The sequence below is a fragment of the Phascolarctos cinereus genome, unplaced genomic scaffold (genome assembly GCF_003287225.1).
Source record: "Phascolarctos cinereus isolate Bilbo 61053 unplaced genomic scaffold, phaCin_HiC Scaffold_5;HRSCAF=322, whole genome shotgun sequence".
NCBI classification, from domain to species: Eukaryota; Metazoa; Chordata; class Mammalia; order Diprotodontia; family Phascolarctidae; genus Phascolarctos; species Phascolarctos cinereus.
This window is the reverse complement of record NW_027555958.1, coordinates 437,830,456-437,848,138: the sequence shown is the minus strand read 5'-3', so window position 1 is coordinate 437,848,138 and position 17,683 is coordinate 437,830,456. Positions and strand designations below refer to the sequence as shown.

Genomic DNA, 17,683 nt, shown 5'->3' with positions numbered 1-17,683 from the left:
CCTGGCTTTCAGGTCAGCTCTCTATACAATACCATAATGCCTCTCTTTTCTCTATACACATCCTTGAAATATTTAAGTTAAGGTCTCTGTATATCCACATTAGTCTCCTTTGATAGCTCCTCTTTTTCCATCCACAGATTTCCTCATTTGTGTTTATATTAATAAATATATACATGTGTTTGCATGTGTATTTTTTTTAAAGAAATACAATAAAGTTTAAAAAGATGATAAAGGTAAAATAAATATAAGGCATTTAAGGAGGAGGCCACCAGCTGTTGGGAGGTCAGGAAAGGCTTCATGTAGAAGGTGGTATGAGCTGGCTGTGTCCTGAAGGAAGAGAGGGGTTCTGAGGCAGAGGTAAGGAGAGGGTGCATTCCACGATTAGGGGATGGCTAGTACAAGGGCATGCAGAGAGTAGATGGAATGTCCTGTATGAGGAACAGAGAAGACCAGTTCGGTTGGATCATAGAGTATAGCGAGGAGAAACAATGTATGATGAGGTTGGGGCCAGGTTATAAAGAGACTTAAAAGCTAAACATAGGAGTTTATATTTCATCCTAGAAGCAGTAGGAAGTTTGTTCAGTGAGGGAGTGACACGGTCAGCTCTGCCTTCTGTGGGCCTGGCACAGTGCTAAACACTGGGAATAGAAAGACCTTACATCCTTCTTTAGGGAAACAATATATACAAAACACAGGATGTCGCCAAAATCTTGGAGTTGTTTTAGGCTCCTTAATCTATTAAGCTTAAAACTGCACAAAGACTTTGGGGACACCCTGTATAAATGCAAAATAATATTGGGGTTGGAGAGTGATCAGGAAAGGGATCCTACAGGAGGGGGTGCCTGAGCTGAGCTTTGAAGGAAGCTGGAATTCTGCGTGGCAAAGGTGAGAAAGGAGACTCTTGCAGGCTTGGGAGAGAGCCCGACAAAACCGCAGAGATTTTGGAACAACTATGGAATAACTCCCATTCCAACGTTGCCTGGTGTGGGCACAACACAGACAGAGTCCGTGCAACAGAATCAGCACCACATTCCTTTGGCCGCCATACTTGCCGAAAGCAATATCCTTGGTGTTCTCTCGTTTCTTTTGGCAGCTCTTGAGATGCCTCTCTGAGTTGGCTGTTTTGTTATAACTGGGAACTTAAATCGGTGTGTCTGACGGGAGAAGCCTTTACAAGCATTGCTGGCTCCCAGACAGACCTTTTCTGAACACTGAGAAACAACATAGTGTACTGGATGCTACAGTGTTAAACATTTAACAACTGACTCTCCAAAAACACACAAAAGATCCTCTTAAAATTAATCTCCATTATTAATATTTTCTCCATTACCTTATTGAGTCCAATCAATCAATCAACATTTATTAACCTCGACACAACAAATCAAAGCTCTGATTTGTAGTATGAGTCAATTTCCAATGTCTAAATGGAATTCAACAATCTTTTCTCTCCAGCCAGTATGAGCTGGCTCCACCACATCCCGGGAGAATGTTTCTCTTAGGGTTAGAAAAGTAAGAGTTCAAATTCTGCCTTTGGTACTAGCTGTATGACATAGGGCAAGTCATTTCACATGTCCAATTTAATTTTTTCCCTCTAAAGAACAGGAATAATATCCATCTACCTCACAGGGTTATTGTGAGGTTTAAATGAGATAAAGCATATAAATTAGTTGGTAAACTTTAGAAGACCATGTGGATCAGTTATTATTGTGAGTTGGAGGCTAGTTCAAACTGTTTCCTTTGCTGATCATTTGGCAGATTAGTGCCAAGGTCTAAAGCAAACAGAAGACTAAGCTATCATCTCCAGAGATCTTTAAGCAGAAATCCAGTTATTGCAGGGTTTCAAAACCCAATTACTTACCATTTTCCTTCCAGAGACTTCAGAGACCATCCTGGCTGTTTTTTAGGCAACATCTCTGGAGCACTCTGAAGAACTCATGTTAAAACCAGACATAGAATGTCAAAAATTATTAGTTATTTTTTCACATATACATTTCGTACTTCCTCAACTAGATTGTAAACTCCTTTTGGGTGGCAACTGTGTTTTATATTTCTTTATACTCACCTGTCTCCCTTCCCATTCCCCACACCCTTCTACCTGACATGATGAATTCTGGCATGTGGCAGGTGCTCCATAAATTTTTGTTGATCAATTGATATTCTTATAGAAAATATTTTCAAACAATATAAACTTTTAAAATTTAAATCTTAATATACATTCCTTGGTCTAATTGGAGGCAACATGTCAGGGGCTTGCAGTAGGTAAGGGCTTAAAAGAGGTTGTTAATGTAAATGTAGAACAGCTTCTCATGTAGATTTTGACTCATCATTAAACCTTTTAATGTTCCTTGGGCTCAAAACTTGAATTGGCCAACATCATGGTCCAGTACCCCTTCTTCACACAACACAGGTAAACACAGCGAAAATCACCCTCTTCACTGATGCATCATGAAGAATTTCATCTGAATCACTATCATGCTCCTTCCAAAATAAACATTTGATCAAGAGCAGCAACTTAGGTAAAACTATTATTAGTAGCCAGATGTTCTATTTCCTCACGCTTTTTTATCTGTTGCTTGCAGGAAGCCACAGTGTGAAAGAGACAGTTGCACGGTTCTCACATTATTACCTATAACTATCCTGATGCCCCCGAGCTTGGCTGTTCTGGCTTTCTTAATCGATAATGACAGCACATTGTATTGAAAAGAGTATTCAAGTAAGAGCTGGGAAATTGGTTTGAGCTCCAGGTATGGTACTGTAACCCAGGTTTCAAGCCTGGAGCATTTTGCATAAGAACTAAGAGTGTAACCTTGGCCAAGTTACCTCATCTCCCTATGTCTCAATTTTCTTGCTTGTATGATGAAGTGGTAGGCCTCTGCTATCAGAAAAGCCCTCTTCCAGACTTGTCTATTTCTGTCGAACTCACCACCATTCTTTCAATCTTCCACGTTCATAGCCTCAGCACTATTTTTGACCCTGCATTCTCAACCCCAAGTTGCCAAATGTTATCATTTCTACCTCCACAACGTCTCTCCCATCTTACTCCTTCTCTCTAACCATCTTAGTTCAGGGCCTCCTCCTCTTTCACCTAGATGATTGACTCCCAGCTGGTCTCCCTGCCTCAAGACTCTCCCAACTGCACCCTATCCTCCATATTGCTGCTAAAGTAACTTTCTTTAAGCTCAGGCTAGTCTTCTAGTCAGTAAACTCTAGTGGCTCCTTATTGGTTCTAAGAAAAAATATTAACGCATTTGTTTAGTTTTGAAAGCTCTTTTCAGACTGGCCCCAACCTATTCTTGTAGATTCTTCTTCCTGAACTCTTCTGTTCTAGACAAACCGGCATGTTCTGTTCTTTCTGTTCTTCCCGTGTGATTCCCTCTCTCTCACCTCGGCGCCTTTCAAGGGCACACGTTCCCTCCTCACCTCCACCTCACTTAATTTCTCTTCCTTCAAGACAGTTCAAATACTACTTTCTCTACAAAACCTTCGACCTTCAGTCCCTTTCAGAAAATCTTTTATTGAAGTACTTTGTATTTCCTTTCTGAATATCCATTCTATAAATATGCTTCCGAATGCACTTATCTCTCCAAGTAAAATACAACCTTTTTTGTAAGTAGGGATTGGTTCGTTCTTGGTTCTAAGTGGCTAGATGGACAGAGCTCTGGGACGGGAGTCCAGAAGATGTGAGTTCAAACATGGCCTTAGAGGCATGAACCTTGGCAAGTCACTTAACCTCTGACTCAATTTCCTCAGCTGTAAAAATGAGGATAATAGTAGCACCTACGTCCCTGGGTCATTGTGAGGATCAAATGAGTTAATTTTTGTAAGCATATAGCATAGTGCCTGGCACACAGGAGGTGCTTAATAAATGCTTGCTGTCCCACTTCTATCTCCAGCACCAAGCACAGTGCATCCCACATAGGGCTGCATTTATTAAACGCTTTTTGTTTGACTGAATGAACATGAAGGTTATTTGAGGGGTTTTTCAAGAGGAAGAGAGAGCAAAGGATTTCTGAAATAAGTGAGGCTGTTTTTTTTTTTTGGCTCAGCAATGGGGTTAAGCGACTTGCCCAGGGTTACACAGCTAGTAAGTGTTATGTGTCATTCGACCTTATGTCCTTCTGAATACAGGGCCGGTGCTCTATCCACTGCGCCACCTAGCTGGCCCCCGAGGCTCACTTTTGAAAGAGACTTGCCCCTGAGAAGCTGAGAGGTCTCGCGAGAAGGTAAGAAGTCTCAGACCATCTCGCGGGGCTTGCCAAAGTTCTCCTCTTCCCACCTCCCGCCCCTTCGGCTCAATCCTGAGCTGAGGGAGCTTCCGGGTTAAAAGGCCGAAAAAGTGAACCTTCGCCAGCGACCCGGAAGGAGAGCTGCCCTCAGGCCCCGCCCAGGTGCTGGCGCAGGCGCACTCCACCAAACCCCTCCCAGTCCCTCAGCTAAGCTACGCCCCTGACCACGCACCGGCACGTGACCGCAGGCTCAGAGCTTCGCATCCACCTTCCTTCTATCAGACCTAGGCGCAGGTGAGACTGCCTAGGTGAGAAGCAGTGACGGTTTAGAGGGCCTAGGGGAGACTGAGGAGAACAGGGGCAGTGACAGAGGGCGGGAATGAGCCACAGGCTTCTGTCAGAGTTGGAAGGGAGAGGAAGGGGAAAGGAACGAGCATTTCTATCCGAGCCCCACAGCGACTTTGTGAGGTGGGTGCCGATACTATTCCCATTTTCCAGTTGAGGAAACTGAGGCAGACAGAGGCGAAGCGATTCAGTCAGAGTCTTTGCTAGTGAGTGTCTGAGGTTGAATTTCAGCCAGCCACCACATTTTAAGGAGGACATGACAAGTTGGAAACTGTACCAGAGAGGGTGATGAAGATGGTGATGGGAGGGGCGCTTGCTCCTTCCTGCAGGTGTTTGCAGAGAAGACTTATTGCGACGCAGACTGGACTCAGAAAGCTCTGAGCTGCCAGCCCTGAGATCCCTGCCAATGCCTTCTCTTTCTTGAAATCACTTGTTTATTACTTTGTATATGCTTTGGTTTTTCTTTTTGTAAATCCTAGTAGAAAAGTAAATTTCTCAAGGATAGAGAGTGTTTAGTTTCTTTCTATCGCCAGTACCTAGCACATTTCTTTACATTTGAGAGATACTTAATAATAGCTTGTTGAATTGAATTTGGCCTTTTTCTCTAAATCAGATGTCAACTTCAGGCTTACCTGGTCTGTGATGTTAGTCATCCTCAGGATCTGTACATGTCAGATAAATATCTCCTTTCAGTTTTAGTTTCAAGGTCAGTAATTTGACATGGTGGGAACAAAATTTGGTAGGGCCATTTGGAATGTTTGATGCCACAAATGAAATTCTGCTGAAGTATTTTTGTTTGTCTTGAACGTCATTCTCATTTTCAAGTTTTGGTGGATTCCTTTTTATTTCATCTGTATGGAAAACCCCTCAGCTTTTTTATGCACAATACCACACACTGTGTTTTCTCGTTATATCTTCTCACCCTCCTCCTTCCCTTTATGCTTCCCATTTCTGGCTAAATTTAGGGACCAATCCACAAGTTGGATTGGCTTAGAGGGAAAGAAAGGGTCATGTGGCTGTTTCTCTCACAAGCATTTATTGGAAGTTCATTTGAAAAAGCTACATCACCTCTGTGCCTGTCTGGCCTCTCCCCCCTTTTTCAAATCCAGGTTCATGTTCCACCTTTTCCTAGTGACCTTCTGGGACCACCCCAGCTTCAGGTGATCTTTCCTTCCTGAGAGTTTTGTAGAACTTATTGTTTATACCATTTGCTTAGGAATTAACCACATACAGCCTGAAAACTTTTTTTTCTGTTATTGCATTGAATTTGTCATTTAAATCTCATTGTTCTTTTTAGCCTTTCACGGTTTTCTTTTTATACTCCCTCAGCTGCTGTCACTACTATCAAAACCTGCAGTAGATTTCAAGGAGTCTGTGAACTTGGATGGAAAAAAAATGACATCTTTATTTTCACTAACCTTTGGTTTCTGTTGTAATTCTATGTATTTTATCTTATGCATTTGAAAACGTTATTCTGAGGAGTCCATAGGCCTCACTATACTGGCAAAAAGGTCCATGACACAAAAAGCTAAGGATCCCTGATCTAAACTATTAAGTTTCTCAAGGGCAATGTCTTCTTTATCCTTGTACCCTCATAGGATGTTGCCATTCACATAGTTCATAGTTCATACCCAGTTGAGAGAAATGATTATGTCTTTCTTGTATTTAATAACTAATTATTGAATTAGGACCAAAGATTTTCCCTTTTCCTACTTCATCAGCCTCTGTAGGTTACTCTGGCAGCCTTTGAAGTGCAGGGCTGATACTGAGAGGAAGAACTGTCTGGGAAAATATAGATTCTCCCTTTTGTCAGACAGGTGATAGTAACATAGATAAGTCTCTCTGACTAAGACGAAGTGATCAGAATCAGTACCCCAGCCCTTCATTAGAATAGGCCCACCTCTCATTATGATATTCACTCTATTAATTTTTAACCAATCATAGTTGATTTCCATGCTCAGGAACACCCGCTCTTCAAGGGGCATGTAAGTATTGAGTGGGCTCCATGATTGGTTGCTGGTCCAAGAGAAATGGCAAAAAACCCACATTATTAATATGCTAGCATTATTAATAAAATAATTATCCAGAAACGATGTCTCTTGACCTTTTATATATCACACAGTGAATATCTAAGGTCATTTTTTCTGTCCCAATACTTACCTTGTCCTCTTGTCCCTTCTGTTTGAAGACCTATAACTCAAAAGTTAGGAATACTTTAAGTCTTCCCCAAACAAATCTCAGGACTTTCCTTCATTAGGTTTATAAATTATCCCACCTTCTTTGTTGTTCAGAGACCTTTTATTTGCCTGGATAGACTGTATAACATGGATCTTATACGATAGATGTCCTTTGATTCAGCACTTCCAGTATTAAATTAATTGGTAGAAGCAATGTTTTCCTGGTGGAGATAAGAGAAAATGAGGAACTGATGATATAAAAGATAGAGAAAAGTCCTGCTAGTGGAGGACCTTGGACGCTGGTATTCAGTACCATCCTGGCTTTCCTTGAGGTGTGGCCTCACCTCTAGGATTTTTCCCACCTGTGGACAAGGGATGATTAATAGCCACACTGAAGAAGCCACACCTTAGACCGCTGACCGGAGTCATTGAAAAAACCTTTAAGGAAGGGTAGTGCCCTTTGAAGGGTAATAAAGTTAGAGAATCAGGAATTTTAGAGCGGGCATATAAAGAGATAAAAAACATGTACTGGGATTCTCCAGGGCACAGTCTTTGTCCTAGAGGTGAGAAGCCTTGGGGACTGGAGGATGATAGCTGTCCTCACTTTATTTTATTTTTATTTTATTTTTTAGGAAATGGCCAGTAAGACAGGGATTAAAATTATTTTTCTTGACCTCAGTGGGCAGGATTAGAACCTGTGACTAGAAGAGGCAGATGCAGTTGTTTTATACCTTACTTTCGTTTACAGACTGTACAATCTAATGACACTGGCTTTTTTTTTTAACTGTTTCTTGAATATAATGTTCCATCTCCCAACTCTGCATTTTTATTGGCTGTCCCTGATATCTAGAAATCTCTCCTTATCCTCTCCATCCCCTAGCTTCCCTTCTTTCCTTCAAATCTCAGTTAGAGTCCCATTTTCTGCAAGCAGTTTTTCACAGTCCTCTTTAATCTTAGTGCAGTGCTTGGCATATTGTCATCATCATCATAGGTAGCATTTATGTAGCACCTCTTATGTGCCAGTCACTGGGCTAAGTGTTTTGCAAGTATTATCCTTTTGATCCTTACAACAACCTTGGGAGATAAGTGCTATTATAAATCCCCATTTTACAGACTACATAAAGTTAAAAAGCTTTTCTCAATATTTTTAAGGTGGATTGATGTCTTCAGTTTTTGCATCACCTAAATATCTGACCATAGCCCCGCCCAGCAAGCCATTCTTTGTAATGAGAAAGGGGTTCCTCCGCTTTTGATCTCCTGCAGTACTAGAGGAAGGGTGGGAAATTATTACTATCTAAAAACAAATTACCATTGTAAAACAGTCTGCAAAAAGAGCATATTTCAGATTGATGTAAGGAAAATTACCCTAACAATCAGATCAATCCCAAAGTAGGGTGCATGGCTTCTGAAAGTGGTGTTTCTCCTCATTGTAGATCTTTAAGGTTCTGCTTGAGGATAGACATGGGGTGATATTATTCAAGACTGAAACCACTATCTGACATGATAGTGTCAGCAACAGCAAAAATGATTGTAGGAACTGCAAAATTGTAGTTAAATTCTCTTTAAAAAAGTGTATGTTGAGATAGATTGCCTCTTTTTGTCTTTTAAGATGTCCTCTATCATTTATTTGATTAAGAACTCTTCCCCTAGTCTTTTTTGTAAAATAAATGTAACTTCTAACTTTTTTATGGTGTGATCTTTTATTCTCAGGTCATGTATACATTTTGAGTTTAATGTGATATATAGTAGTTTATTATAGTATACAATATATTCTGATTTCTACCAGAGTACTTCCTAGTTTTCCTAGCAGCTCTTGCCAATTAGGATGTTCTTTCTTATATAATTTCTTTTCAGGTTTGTTGAATACTAGGTTATTTGGTTCAGTTATTTCTGATTCTTCCTTGTCTGCTTTGTCTTACTGATCTACTTTTCTATTTTTTAACCAGTACCAAAAAAGGTTTCGTAAGTACTGCTTTATAATAATATAATAATATAATAAAGGGCTTAAGAGAATTTTGGGATACCCTCTATAATTTGAGGTCTGGTAAAGCTATTATCTCTAAATGCTTTTGCTCATCATTTCTTCCTAGAATCTGTACTTTTTGTTTTTCCAAATGAAAGTAATTTTGAATAACAATGTAATCAAAATAATTATAATTTGTTATTTTGTCTTGTTCTAAAAAGCATCCCTTCATTAATTTGTTTCCTCTACTGCTAAAGCTACAAATTAATTTGGTTAGTATTGCCATTTTCATTATATTGTTATGGGCCAACCCTGAATAATTGGTATTTTTCCAGTTGTTTGTATTCTTTTATGGCCTTAAAAAGTGTTATAAGTTATATAATATTTTTCCATTGCAAAGAAGTTAGTTCTTGGTTTTGAATATATACTTTTGATTATGCTAAATCTTATGTGTATCTTGGTATGTCAATTCTCAGATATTTAATGGATTTATCATTAATATTTATTATTTATTTTGAATTTAATTTCAAGACATTGCTTCTTCCTAGTTTTTGTCAATACTTCATAGAAATGTTGATTTTTGTGAATTATTTTGTATCTTTTCCTGAAGCTATTTGTAGTCTTCATTTTGTTGCTGTTCTGTGGGTTTTTCTTACTATACTATCATGTCATCTATTAATAGGGATAGTTTTTTCTCCTCTTTTCCAGTGTTCATACTTTTTATTATTTTTTAAAATTTCATCTTACTGCTATAGCAGTGTCAAATAATTGTGGGGAGAACGGGAATCCTTACTTTGTTCCAGTATGTCTTAGGAAATCTAGTGTTTCTCTATTGCAAACAATTTGGTTTAAAAATATATATTTATAAATATATGAAAAGTGGACCTTTACAAGCCAATACTTTTTAAGGTTTTTAACATAAGCAAATCTGCTGGTCATAGCACATTCTTTTTCAACAACTCAAAAGGTGGCTCTTCATATGGACATAACCATATGGTCAAGACTGAAATCAGGTTGATAATATACTTTGCAGCCAAAGGTGGAAAAACTATATATTGTTGGTTAAAACAAAACTGGGAGCTGACTATGGCTCAGATCACCGATTTTTTTGTTGCAAAATTCAGACTTAAATTGAAGAAACTAGGGAAAACCATCAGAACATTTAGGTAAGATCTAAATAACATCTCTTATGAATAGATTTAAGGTATTAGATCTGGTAGAGCACCTGAAGAACTGTGGACAGAGGGTTGCGATATTCTGTAGGAGGCAGCAACAAAAAACACTTCAAAGAAAAAGAACAAAAAAGGAAAATGACTTCTTGATGAGGTTAAACAAATAGCTGAGGAAAGAAGGAAGAGAGTTGAAGGAGAAAGGGAAAGACTTGCCCAGCTGAATGTGGAATGCCAGAGAATAGCAAGGAAAGATGAGGTTTTCATAAATGAGCAGTGTAAAAAAAAATAAAATGAGAATGGGAAAGACGAGATCTATTTAAGAAAATTAGAGGTATCAAGGGAATGTTTCAAGCAAAAATATGCATGGTAAAAATGGGAGGGACTTAACAGAAGCAGAAGTGATTAAGAAGAGGTGGCAAAAATATACAGAACTACACAAGAAAGATCTTAACATCATCTATAAGGACAATGGTGTGGTTACTGATTTAGAGCCAGAGAATGAAGTCATATGGGCTTTAGGAAGCATTGCTAACAATAAGACTAGTGGAGGTGACAGAATTCCAACTGAGCTACTTAAAATCCTAAAAGATGATGCTGTTAAAGTGCTGCATTCAACATGCCAGCAAATTTGGAAAACTCAGCAGTGGCCACTGGATTAGAAAAGATCAGTTTACATCCCAATCCTAAAGAAGGGCAATTGGGCTTATTTCACATGCCAGCGTGGTTATGGTAAGGATTCTGTAAGCTAGGCTTAAGCATACATGAACCAAGAATTATCAGAAATTCAGGCTGATTTTTGAAGAAGAAGATGAACTAGAAACTAAATTGCCGGTATTCATTAGATTATGGAGAAAGAAAGGGAGCTTCAGAAAAAAACAAAACAAAACGATCTTCTTTTGCATGACTACACTAAAGCCTTTTACTGTGTGAATCACAACAAAATGTGGCAAGTCCTCAAAGAGATGGGAATACCAGATCATCTTATTTGTCTCTTGAGGAACTTGTGTTTAGGTCAAGAAGCAACAGCTAAAACCAAACAAAATAACTGATTGGTTTAAGATTGGGAAATGAGTGCAACAGAGCTGTATATTGTTACCTTATTTATTTAACTTATATGCAGAGTATATGTGTGTATATATATATGTGTGTGTATATATATGTGTGTACATATACACACACACACACACACACACAGAGTACATATGTACAGAGTACAGTATTCCAAATCTGGAATTAAGGTTGCTGGGAAAAATAATAGCAATTTCACATATGCAGACAATACTACTCTGATTGCAGAAAGTGATAGGGTGAAAGAGGAGAGTGGCCTGAAGCTTGACATGAAAAAAACTAAGACCATGGCAATTGGTCTTATCTCTTACTGGCAAGTAGAGGGAGAAGAAATGGAAGCAGTGTCAGATTTTATATTCTTAGGATGGTGACTGCAGCCATGAAATTGAAGAACACTTGTTCCTTGGAAGGAAATCTCTGGCAAAATCTGTACTAAAAAGCAGAGTTATCACCTTACCAACTCAGGTCCATATAATCAAAGCTATTTTTTTCCAGTAGTAATGTATGGCAGTGAGAGTTGGACTATAAGGAAAGATGAGTACTGCAGAATTGATTCTTTTCAGTTGTGGTGCTGGAGAAGACTTTTGAGAGTCCCTTGGACAGCAGGGAGGTCAAAACAGGCAGTACTTAAATTAATCCAGATTATTCTTTGGAAGCACAAATACTGAAGCTGAAGGTAAATATTTTGGCTACATAGTGAGAAGATGGGGCTCATTGGAAAAGACGCTGATGGTAGGACCCTGATGTTGGGAAAAATTAAAGGTAGAAGGAGAAGGGGCAGCAGAGGATGAGATGGGTGGATAGTGTCATGGAAGCAATGAACATGAGCTTGGACAGACTTCAGGAGAGAGCGTAGTGGAGAATAGAAAGGCCTGGCATGCTGTGCTTGATGGGGTTGTGAAGAGTTGGATGTGACTGAATGATTGAACAACAACAAAGTACCTCTAGGAAAGTCTACAAAATTAATGAAATGGATTTTATAGTAGAAAATGAACACGAACTCCAAACAGTATATAAATAAATATATTTATACATAATGTATATATATAATACATAAAGGTTAGGCTATTAAATGTACAAAGGGTCCAAAATCAGTTCCTTAAATGTATTCCACAAATTTTAAAAACCATATTTTGTTTTCTTTAAAGCTCTATTTTGAAAAAATAAAAGACAAGAAAGTCTATAAAAAGGATTCTTTTTTCCATCAACAACTATATGCTTGTAGCATGTAATCAAAGGTGTGCCGAATGAGGCTAGATCTTATACTGACTGTTTGCATCTTTTGTCAACTTTTCCAGTTTTGGGGTGTGAGGAGAAACCTCAGGGTTGATTTAATGTGCATTCCTCTCGTTAAGAATTTGGAACAAGGGTGTTTTTTTTTTGTTATCAGTTTGCAGTTTTGTTTTGGACACACACATACACGTGTGTGTGTTGTGTGTGTGTGTGTGTGTGTGTATATATATATATATATATATACACACACACATTTAGATACTGGTGTTGGGAAAGATTGAAGGCAAAAGGAAAAGGGGATGAGGTGGATAGATAGTGTCATAGAGATAGTGGAAGATGAAAGGGCCTGCTATGCTATGGTCCAGAGTCACAGAGTCAGACACAACTGAACAACTGAACAAATACATATATGTGTATATGTATACCTATCTATATAAATATACATCTGTGTCTGTATATATATGTACATATATAAATATATACTTTGTATTTATAATAATAAATATGTATTATATAAGTATGTGTGTGTATACACACGCACACACAGACACACACACACAGAATCTACTTCTTTCTGATAGCTCAGCCAGTGTACTCTAGAAACATCTTCTCCTATCATAGGTTTAATCAGATCTGAATCCTAGGATCACAGATATAAATTAGACAGCTTGAAGAGATTTGAAGTGATCCACCCTTCTGCTTTCTACCTTCAGGTAAGCAAGCTTTTATTTTATAGGTGAACCAGATGGGGCTGGGAGAGGCCATCTGATACAACTGTATAATGACATTCACTACCAAAGAGTTTTTAAACTGACCCATTTATAGCTAGATAACCACAATTACTTCTCCGGAAACACAGTTACTAGGAAGTAGCTAAATTAACCCATTTCAATTATAATACTTAATCCTCTGTAATAAAAATATTTTATTGAATGCCCTTTGTTTTTTTATAACAGTTTTTTGTAGTCCAGATATACCCTATCACGTTACTGATCCCACAGAGTTTTCCCTTATAACAAAGAAAAACAGTTCAACAAAACCAGCTACCAGCCTCTGAAGGCTGATTAGGCAACATCTGCACCCATAATTCGCCAGCTCTCCAACTCAGGAAGAAAGGTGCTTTTCTTCATCTCTTTGTTCCAATATTAATCATTATAGTTGCATAGCATTTGAATTTGCTTTAGTCTTCTTTTCATTGACATTATTGTCATTGTTTACATAGTTTTCATGATTTTTCTTACTTAATTCTGTGCCAATTCATGAGTTTTCCCATTCTTTTCTTCATTTCTTACATTTGTCATTACAGCACAATAAAATCCCATTGCATTAGTATAACTGTTTAGCTGTTTCCCAATAAATGGGCACTCACCTTGTTTCTAGTTCTTTGCTATCACAAAAAGTTCTACTGAAAATTGAAATAATTCATTCCCAAACTCTCTGATATCTCCATCTAAAATATAAGATTTAGAGCTGCCAGGAACCTTAGACAGGGGATCGAAATTTGAATCCTGCCTTATGTACTTACTAGCTAGGTCCTGGGAAAGCTGCTTCTCCATTCAGAGACTCTGTTTCATTATCTGTAAAATGGGGATAATAATTCTTGCATTATATCTTCCAAGGTTATGAAGTAAGCCCTTCATAACTTTAATTTTTTTTTTTTGTTTTACATCTGGATCCCAGAAAATTCAAATGTCTTGTTGAACGTTGCACAGATACTAAGTAGGATAGCTGGGTTTTGAACACAGGTCTTCTGATTTCAAATCCAGCAACCTATTTACTAATCCAGTACCTCCAAGTGGAAGCATCCTCTAGAAGAAGTGAAGATCGTCTTCATTCTCCTGCGGACCTTTTGAACCATCACTTTGTACCATGTAGAGGTGTAGTTCTCTAACCCTCCATCTTTCTCCAAGCCTTCCGATCGGATCAAAAGTTTTCATCAAGTCTTCCATCATGTGTCATCAGCATCTTTTTGTTCTTGTGGTCACTCGTTATATTCACCACCCTTCGTGGCAAGCAGTTAGAAATGTGGAAGAAGGTTGTCAAAGTGCATTGACCATTTATGGAAATCAAGGACAAAAATAAGCATTCAGCATGGATCTACGTAAAACTGATGGGACAGTGTGCGGTCCTGGTCCACATCAATTTCAGTTTCCAAGTTCTAGTCCACAGCACATCCCTAAACTCTCACTTCAGGGTGGTAAGAACAAAAACAGCAGCATGAGTAATATTAGTGTGTGGCAAACACACATATTAAGAGTGCATATGCTATGCTGGCATTCTGCGGAGAAGGATAGGTTTTTAACTTATGGAAGAAAGAAGGTGTGTAGTGGATGTTTATATTAGCAGCTAATGTTTTCAAATGCATTTTTGGGCTATAAGACCACTTTCACTGGCAAGCTTTGTCAGTTTGTAATGTTTCTTAGGAAGCATTTTTCAAAGAAATTAGGCTTTAATGAAAATACTCAGTGGACATCCACTGATATCCCTGATATTAAATAAGGAGCGAACAAATAAAAGAAAAGGAGGACACTTCTCTGTCCTTTCACAAGCCTCTCTTTATTCTCCGACTCTCAGTTCTTTGCCATCATAAGGGGAAAAAAAAGCAGTTGTTCAGTGGCTCTCTAGGATTTAAGGGGTTGAAAAGTCTGTCACAAATGTCATTATGTTCCCATTCAGGAAGAAGTAATATGTCGCTTTCTTCCTCCTGTCCTGGTTCTCACAGTTAGTCACAGACAATATCAATATGCCTAGCAAGAGGAAAAAGATAAAACAGTAGCTACAAAAGGGAGAATCAATCATTTCAAAAGTTTTTTCCCCCTTTTTCCAGTGCCATCAATCTTTCATTATTTTCATGTTGTGACTTTCTGAATCTTGGTTGGCTTTGTGATATGGAGTCCTTCAGGTTTTTGCAGGATGGAGAGGATCTCAAGGCTACATTTTATTGCAGATGTCAGAAAGAACTGGGTGTGAATCTCCACTCAGATGTTTATGTGTATACTTCAGTTTCCTAATATTATGAAGAATTTGTGGAATGTTGGTGGCTCCTCTCTCCACATGTCTCTCCCGAAGAGTCTCTGAAACCACATCTGTCTCTCTCTAAAGAAGCCCTGGCACCAACTCCATCTTTGTTTCAGGAACACAGTGTGGTATCAGCATTCTCTATATCAAAGGTGTCAAACTTGAGGCTGGCAAAACTCCTGAGTGGGTTTGTAGTTGAAGTCTATGAAGCCAGAGGATAGAATGAGGAAATCAAGAGAGTTCTAAGGCTGCCATCTAGGCCTAGCTGCTTTGTTCTCCTTTCTAGTGCCCTTAAGCTTTGTATTTCTTGATTGCAATGAATAGGACTACCAGGATCAGTGGGTTACCGGCTTTGTTGGGGAAGTCATATATTTCCATATATTAATTTTCACTCCAGACAAATATGCATGTGCACACACATCCACATCCACACCCACATGCACATATATATATATATGCATACATGTTTGATATGGCTATTTGCTTTCTCTTCCTGAGCCATCTGGGTCCGCTGGGCAGATATTGATCAGGACAACTGGAGATGGTCCAGTAAGCTAAGGTCTTTAATAGATCTTAGTTTGACTGAGGCAACACCCATTCAGGGATTAAGGTTAGGTGAGAAATCCACTCTAGCTCTAGTTGAAAAAGATACCTCTTTCCACTCCTTAATGTTTGCCCACACTTATCTTCTGGCATAGTAAATAGAGAATTAGTCTGGAGCCAAGATTCAAGTCTACCTATAACACACACTTTGTGACCTTGGGCATGTAACTCAACCTCTTACTGTTTTAGGCAGCTCTAACAATATAAGGTGCAGAGATGGTGCCACCTTGCATTAATGGAGGGTTTACTCATCTGGGAGTCCTTACCAGGGAAACCTGAGGTCCAGTCCCTTACCTTTATCATAATGAATGTGGATTCCTTCCCCTGGTAGTTTATGTTTTTGGCTTTATACTGAGTGTGATTGTTTGTCACTGTTGTTATTTATCTAATCTCTTTCATTAATCTGCTCTTCAGTTTTGTAACCAGTATCAAATAGTTTCTTTGATTACTGCTTTATAAAATAGCTTCATAGAAAGTACTATATCTTCCTCATTCCTACATTAAAAAAAATTGTTTCTCTTAAGATTCTAGACTTTATGTTTCTCCAAATGAGTTTTATTATTATCTTGTCCAGTGCTATAAAATAACCCTTATTTTATTAACATTAAATCTATACATTTTGGTAGGTAGTATAATTTTTTAAAAATGTTGGCATGCCAATTATGAGCAATGCATAGTTCTCCAAAAATGTTGGAGAATCTATGTATTTGTTTATGTAAAAATTATTTAGTAACTGCATTTATATAAATTTTGAGCATTTCTTGGTAGTGTGACAATTCTGTATCATTTGTTCCCACTCTTTATTTTGTATCATTTCATTTTACTGAACCTGTTAAGTATCTCATTCGTTTCTTTGTTTATTTTCTAGGGCTTTCTAAATAAATCATATTGTCATTTGCAAACAGAAATAATTTCATTTCTTCTTTACTGCTTATGTCTTTAAATTTTTCTCTTATTTCTGTTGTTAGCATTTCCAGAATTAAATAAAATAATAGTAGAGGGTATAATCTCACATTAACCTCCTTATTTATTTTGAAAGCTTCTAGTATTTTACCATTGCAAATAGGGCTAACATTTGGTGGTAGTGTGAGAAACAAAGTTCTGTGCTTATTGATAAAGCTAGCAGTTACCAGTAAAAAGGGTCTTTAGCTCTTCAGCATACCAAAAGATCCCGAATGAGGGCAGACAATGTTTTTTATTGACAGAAGGAGCAGCATCCCCAAACTAAAAGGCAGCATCGTAGGTTGAGAAAACTATATAATGAGTTACAAAGCTTATAGCATCATGGGCATGGGCTCCTGTGATTGGCTGGAAATTGGGAATGCAGGCTAGCAACAAACCCATCTTGTGGTTACGGAAAGCTCATTGGTGGTGTCTACCTGTGTGGCTAGTGAGTGTCACAGTGATAATAGAGCAGACTTTCTTGAAGGACAGCCAGTGGTGCAGAGATAACAGAGCAGATTCCTTGGCATCTACCTGCATCCTTCAGGGATAACAGATTTCCTTGACACAAGAATAGAATAGTGATTAGCAGGAAAACTGAACTGATAAACTTAACTCAGAGAAGAAAGCTAAAAGTCTGAAATTAATTCAGAGACAAACGTCACTTAACATATAAAATGTAGGCAATGGTACAGAATGGAATCAGTTACAAAAATGGAGACATGTTTGTTTTTCTGGTATTAGATTTATACTGTTTACCAAATTAGAAAAGGTCCCTTTAATGCATTTGCTTTTTAATTTTTCTTCAGCATAAATGAGCACTGTATTTTGTCAAAGGCTTTTCCTGCAGATATTGATATAATTCTGTGCAGTTTAAAAATTATTTGATGTATGTTTAAAGTTTTCAAATAAAATTTTAGATCATGTTTTATTATT

The 17,683-nt window shown here is 38.1% G+C and overlaps 1 long non-coding RNA gene across 1 annotated transcript; it reads left to right on the top strand.

The window, feature by feature from the left end:
- Positions 1 to 4,425: 4,425 nt before the first annotated feature.
- LOC110209960 (uncharacterized) lies at positions 4,426 to 16,358 on the top strand. Its single transcript, XR_002324985.2, has 3 exons — positions 4,426 to 4,520; positions 12,806 to 12,897; positions 13,865 to 16,358. It is a non-coding gene; the product is annotated as an uncharacterized LOC110209960 (long non-coding RNA).
- The last annotated feature ends 1,325 nt before the right edge of the window (positions 16,359 to 17,683 follow it).